Raw genomic sequence first — 6,327 nt, 5'->3', positions numbered from 1 at the left:
TATTCAGATAAGTGATATATATAAGTGACTTTTGGGGGGAAGTTGTGGCCTAATGGTTAGAGTCGGACAAAGGTTGTGAGTTCGAGTCTCGGGCCGGCAGGAATTGTAGGTGGGGGGAGTGAATGTACAGCACTCTCTCCACCCTCAATACCACGACTGAGGTGCCCTTGAGCAAGGCACCGAACCCCCAACTGCTCCCAGGGTGTGTTCACTGCTGTGTGTGTGCACTTTGGATGGGTTAAACGCAGACCATGAATTCTGAGTATGGGTGACCATACTTGGCTGTATGTCACGTCACTTTCACTTTCCTCTACTGTATCTTTTGGAATTTTTCTATGCAGAGAAAATAAAAATGCTCAAAAGAATTAATTGCTTTGTAAATATCTAAAAACCAAATAAATCACTTGTCTGAAATCAAATATGTAAAAATATTTATTAGTATTAAAATCAGAAATAATAATAAAAAACAGACGGATCTATTTAAGCATCTTATTCATTCTTAAGGCGGATGAAAACTAATCATTAAGGCATTTTAGATTTGGGAGTAACGTAATAAAGCCTTGAGTAAGTGCAGGGGAAGAGAAGCTTTCATAATACTTGCAATGAAAACTTGCAAAAGAAAAGGATTTCAATGTTTAGCAAACTATCTGTAGAATTCAGAAGAAAAGTCAACAAGAGTTGAAGAAGATTAATGGTTCCAGTAACCTCATCAAAATAAAGAGGCTTCCTTTGCATCTTTTTACATTCTCATAAAGCTGTATTTATTCAGGCAAACACAACATTACGAAATATCAGAATTAAGGCAGCAACATAGTGACAGGATTGACAGCAAAGTGTTCCTGTTTCAGTGTTTCAAGATCTCATTGTTAAACAATAAGAACAAGTGGTGCACATTGTTTTCTGTCAATTTATTTTAAAACGGCAAGTAAATAACAGTACAACAAGAGTGTAATACTTGTTTTACATTGTGAGTGTGACATCAGTGAAACGTCAGCAGAAAATGCGATTAATCATGACTTTGATATGAGTGCCAGAAAGATACCACTGAGGTGCAACAGGCCATATGAAAGCTGTACAACTTCAGCTAATATAGTCATAAAATGAGTGAAAGAAGCTGGAGCTCCTTTTCTCCATTAAATTATAAAAAATAAATTAATAGAACAAATACAGTGCAAACACAGACAAATATCTTGTATTGTGCTTCTGGTCCTTTGTTTTCTTGTGCACTGGATTTGTTTTGTTTTTCTACTGTTGATTCTGCAACAAAACAAGTTCAGACATAAAATAACAACATCACTGTGATAAAGACAACAGATCTGTCTATAATTCATATTTCATATAGCATTCAGGCAGGAATTCAGCATGTCTTTAATTTTAAACTGTGAACATATTTTTACAGACCATTGATGATCAGCTGTATAGTCGTCAGTTCATTTGATGGTGTGATGAGGCAGTTGAAGTTTCCTGCATCAGTGTGTTGAAGATTGTTGAGTTTGATAGAGAAGTTTCCTTTCTGATACTCCTCAGGGAAAGTTTCAGCTCTGTTCTTATACTCTTGGTCTTGTAACTCTACTGAATCTTCACTCTTAACTATATCATACACAATCTTGCTGCCATTGTGTCTCCAGTGCACATTAATATCTTGAAGTTTATGATCATGTTGAGCTGAAGAACACGGCAGGACAACAGAACCACCAATAACACCTGTGACCTGCAGACGCACTGACATCACACAAACTTTAATTGTAAACAACACAGTCTAACATTTATACATGTGGCATAAATGTATCTTTTAGTTCAGATACTCACCTTTATTTATCAGCACTGCAAACACAACGATAAAGCAGTGACTGAGGAAACAGAAAACAGGTCCTTTATTTAACTAAATAAACTCTGATGTCACTAAATCTAGAAATAATTATCAAACAATTACCCCTTTATTAATTCTGACTTTAAAAGTATAATAATTATTTATTTTGATGTGGAAAGTTAAAGTGAGACATTTAGGGATGGCCCCCTCACAGTTGTGGCAAGGTGTTGCTGGTGTTTTATTGTTTATTTTAATAATTATTATATTTCATGCAGTTATTGTTTAATGGCATATTCATTATTCTTCAGACCAGTTAAGTGAAATCATTCGGTCTGAATAAAAAGCCTGATGCCATTACAACAATCTCCCTTTCATATACTTATAAAGTAAACTTTAAATGGGATTGAGGTTGACTGGATTTCATTTGCCTTTTGTCAAATGTCACCATTCAACTAAATTGTCAAAATGCATAATTATACAACTAAATTAACAAACATTTTCATTTATTTCCCTTAATAATATGCTAGGTGTTGCATATTTATCATGTAGATGCTAAACATTAAATATGATTAGCAGTAAATGTTGTTCTCAATGGAGCATCTTTAAAGCACTGTAAGACTTGGTCAATCAAATTACTGTCAAATAACAACAATTGCACATGCACCAAAAGGCAATACAACATGCTAATGCTAATGGCTAAATAAAAACCTGTATATAAACCTGAGTATAAACCTGTAACTCATTAATTAATCAAAGCATGATTAATGCATTCACGATGTTAAAATGGTTTGTTTGTTTGTTAATGCTATTTTAAATGAAGATCAACTCAAACCAGGCCAAATGCAAACGCGAGCATGTAACCTTGATCACTTTTTACACGTGTAGCGGCAGTTCCAAGACGAAATGTGGGAAGTACAGCTCATTTTGTGACAGAATTTCAGAACTTTTAAACATACCCGTTGATCATGTTCTCCAGATATAATTAATATATGTTGTACATAAAATTCCTGTTTATCGTAAAAGAACAGTTTATCGTGAAACTTTCCAGGTTCCACGTTTCCGGGTTCTGTGGCAGAGGTCGTCATAAAACAAAAATGACGTCAGCAGGAACAAGGTGAACAGAAATGCATTTAGATATATTCGATTTTTCATGTCTCTTGAGATGAGTTGATTTTCACAACATCTGTCTATCATGTCTAGACTTTAATTCGTCAATAAAAAACATCAGAAAAGCTTAGTTTTATTTCTCATTTCATTGGTTAGACTACAAACTATTGCACAAGTTTCACTGAAAAAAATAGTTAAGTTATATATATATATATATAATAAAAATAAGCGATTTTGTTTGTTTGTTTGTTTTCTGAGCAGGCAGCTATAGCCGTCCTTAAATCTGATGTGATGTTTGATCCTATGAGTGAAATGAACTATAGTTAATGAAACAAATGAGTAAATGAACTCAAACTTACTTGAGTGTGAAATTGAAGCTTCTTTCATTAACTCCTCTGGGAAAATGTTGTATTCTTGATCCTTTCCCACAAATTAAACATTTCTCTGAATCCTTTCTTATATATCCCTGCTGTCATTGAATTTTTAATACAGTGTCATGTCTTGAATTCAGTTTGTCACCATAAATACACCACAAGAATGCAGAGCCTCCAATAATATCCTCATTTTGACCTGCAGAGCAAAAAAAAAAAAAAAAAAAAAGAGAGAGAGAGAGAGAGAGAGATACAATTGATTAAACCAGAAAATATACCATGAACTTTTCACAAATTTGCTTTTGAAATGGTTTTTAAAAAAATTATTAAACAGATGACATTTTTCTATAACATTACCTTTTTTCAGATCTGGGCTCTATCCATACAGATATTCTTCATGGTTCCTCTCTCTTGTTTTGATCCTGACAGATTGTTCAGTTGCTGTGGGACTCAAAGGTAATATGTCCTGATGTTATCATGGGAGGAGGAACTCATAGAGACCAAGGGCAGCTGTCAGAGATAAGCAGGCGAATGGACCAGTACAGTCTGTTGTGGTTGTGGTTTTGATTCAGATCACCAGGACATCCTCATTCTGATCTAAAGAGACACTAAAACAGAGAGAAAACAAAAGTCTCACATGCACAGCCTTGTCATGAAATTGCTTTTCAAGCCTTGTTTATAGGCAGACTACAGTATCAGCATGCAGGTTTGATTGCTAGTTTTAATTCAGTTGAACTTTTTGAAATCAAATGTAAATTTTTTAAATGTTTAAAAAATAATAATAATAATTTTCTTGCTTATTTGAACATTAAGGTACATTAGGGGGAAGTCAAGGCCTAATGGTTTGAGATTTTGACTCCCAACCCTAAGGTTGTGGGTTCGAGTCTCGGGCCAGCAATACCACGACTGAGGTGCCCTTGAGCAAGGCACTGAACCCCCAACTGCTCCCCGGGCGCCACAGCATAAATGGCTGCCCACTGCCCCGGGTGTGTGTGTGCACCATACTTGGCTGTATGTAACGTCACTTTCACTTTTTTTCATTACATTCCACCATTCTTCAAACATAATGGGAATTGAACTGTTGAAACAAGTACTGTAGTAACATTTGAACATCCAGCATGAACATCCAATTTTAGGTATAAACGCTCGATGAACATTTTTGATTTGATTTTTTTTTTTTTTTTTTTTGCTAACGTTTTGAGAAACAGAAACTTATTAAAGACACTGATCTGACAGAAGCTAAAAACATGAACTCACTGTATCATGTTTTTGTGATTAACATTTCACTGTTCTTCCAGGAGGAGATCAGATGAGATGTGGCTCACGATGGGGCTGAAAATTGTCTTTGTTTCGTATCAAGACATATACTGTAACTGCATAGGAATGCAATTATCATAAAAAAACCTCACTTTCCACCAGATGGCAAAGTCGACATCTAGCAAAGAAATGATTGAAAGATGAAAGTTTTTTTTTTTTTAGCTTATCCATCATGGAATGGAATGCACAGGATTGTGGGATAACAAAGGCATCGAAACATCTGATGAACGCATGTGGGTAGGATCTGGTACAAAGCAATGTTGTTATCTGGGATTATTTCTATCTTTCCGACAACAAAACATGTGAGCATGACAAGCTGGTAATCATAGCTTCAGAAGTGGGAAGTAGGAAATTTCTGATAGCATGTGTACCATGAGTTTTCTCTTTCTGGACAGTAAATTGTATTTTATTCATTCACCTGATGCTAGTATTAAGTGATGTTGTGTAATACATTTTTGCCTTTCTCTGAATCTCTGCACCGGCATAAGGCAAAACTTAAAGTATCTTTGCACTCACTTGTTAGACTGGAAATCTAACATGTTATCTAACATTAGAAATGTTTATACCTTCCAAAAAACAAACAAAATAAACATACTGGTATCTATTATAACATCTTGTACGAGGCTTAGATGTTGTAATTGTTATTGAGACATATTGACTTTGTTACTTAATGCCTTGAGTAAGTGTTAGCGGAAGTGAACCTTTCATATTACTTAGCAAACAATTTGTAAAATTCAGAAGACAAACCATCAGTCCATTCTTGGAAATGTGTTGAGTTTAAGATGACTAATGGCATCAGTAATGTTCTCCAAACAGGGACAGATCACACATGCATGTCTATTCCACTAATTTCCCAACTAATGAGGTAGCAAAAAAAAATTAAATATATATGAACCTCAAAACAGGAACCATTACTTATGGGAATCATAACTTTGTAAAAGTGATAATAGTTGATTCAAGACTTTAGTTTAAGGCATTAAAGGCAAGGGTGGGATAACTGGTCACTCAAATGAGTTCAACCAATAGCCAACCACAATCATCCAATCAATTCCGATCAATATAATCAAAATAAACCTTCATAAAACCGAACCAAGATCAGTTCAAAGCCATAACACACTCGTTCATGGCTTCACCACAACAATGTCACCTAGTGGTAAACCATAATTTTGGAATTTTTCAAAGCCAAGGTTCAAAACTGTTTGGTACAACATACTGAGATGTAATGTGCAGTGTCTTCATTACCCTTCTTTGGGTATACCATGTACAAACAAGTATTGCAGTGTATAAACTTAATTCTGTATATTTGCAACTTCCATTTTGGTGTAGTCTGTTATTAATAATATTAGTATAGTCAAATATGTTTGGATCAAACTCTGGTTGCATCACATGTATAGTGATTGTACTGATTATCTTAACAGGACAGGTTCCACTCAGAACAGGCCTCACCATGGTTGACCAAAGAAGTTGAGTGCATGTGATCAGCGTCATATCCAGAGGTTGTGTTCAGGAAATAGACGTATAAATGCTGCCAGCATTGCTGCAGAGGTTGAAGGGGTGGGGGGTCACCCTGTCAGTGCTGAGACTGCATCAAATTGGTCTGCATGGCTGTCATCCCAGAAGGAAGCCTCTTTTAAAGAAGAAAGCCCGCAAACAGTTTGCTGAAGACAAGCAGACTAAGGACATGGATTACTGGAACCATGTCCTGTGGTCTGATTAGACCAA

At 35.5% G+C, this 6,327-nt stretch overlaps 1 long non-coding RNA gene across 1 annotated transcript; it reads right to left on the bottom strand.

The window, feature by feature from the left end:
* Positions 1-736: 736 nt before the first annotated feature.
* Positions 737-4,202, bottom strand: LOC109112467. Its single transcript, XR_002021562.2, has 5 exons — positions 3,646-4,202; positions 3,277-3,487; positions 1,810-1,850; positions 1,402-1,722; positions 737-1,257 (listed from the first exon to the last, which is right to left on the bottom strand). It is a non-coding gene; the product is annotated as an uncharacterized LOC109112467 (long non-coding RNA).
* Between the last annotated feature and the right edge of the window lie 2,125 nt (positions 4,203-6,327).

The sequence above is a fragment of the Cyprinus carpio genome, chromosome A22 (assembly GCF_018340385.1).
Source record: "Cyprinus carpio isolate SPL01 chromosome A22, ASM1834038v1, whole genome shotgun sequence".
NCBI lineage: Eukaryota > Metazoa > Chordata > Actinopteri > Cypriniformes > Cyprinidae > Cyprinus > Cyprinus carpio.
This window is presented reverse-complemented; position numbering and strand designations above follow the sequence as displayed.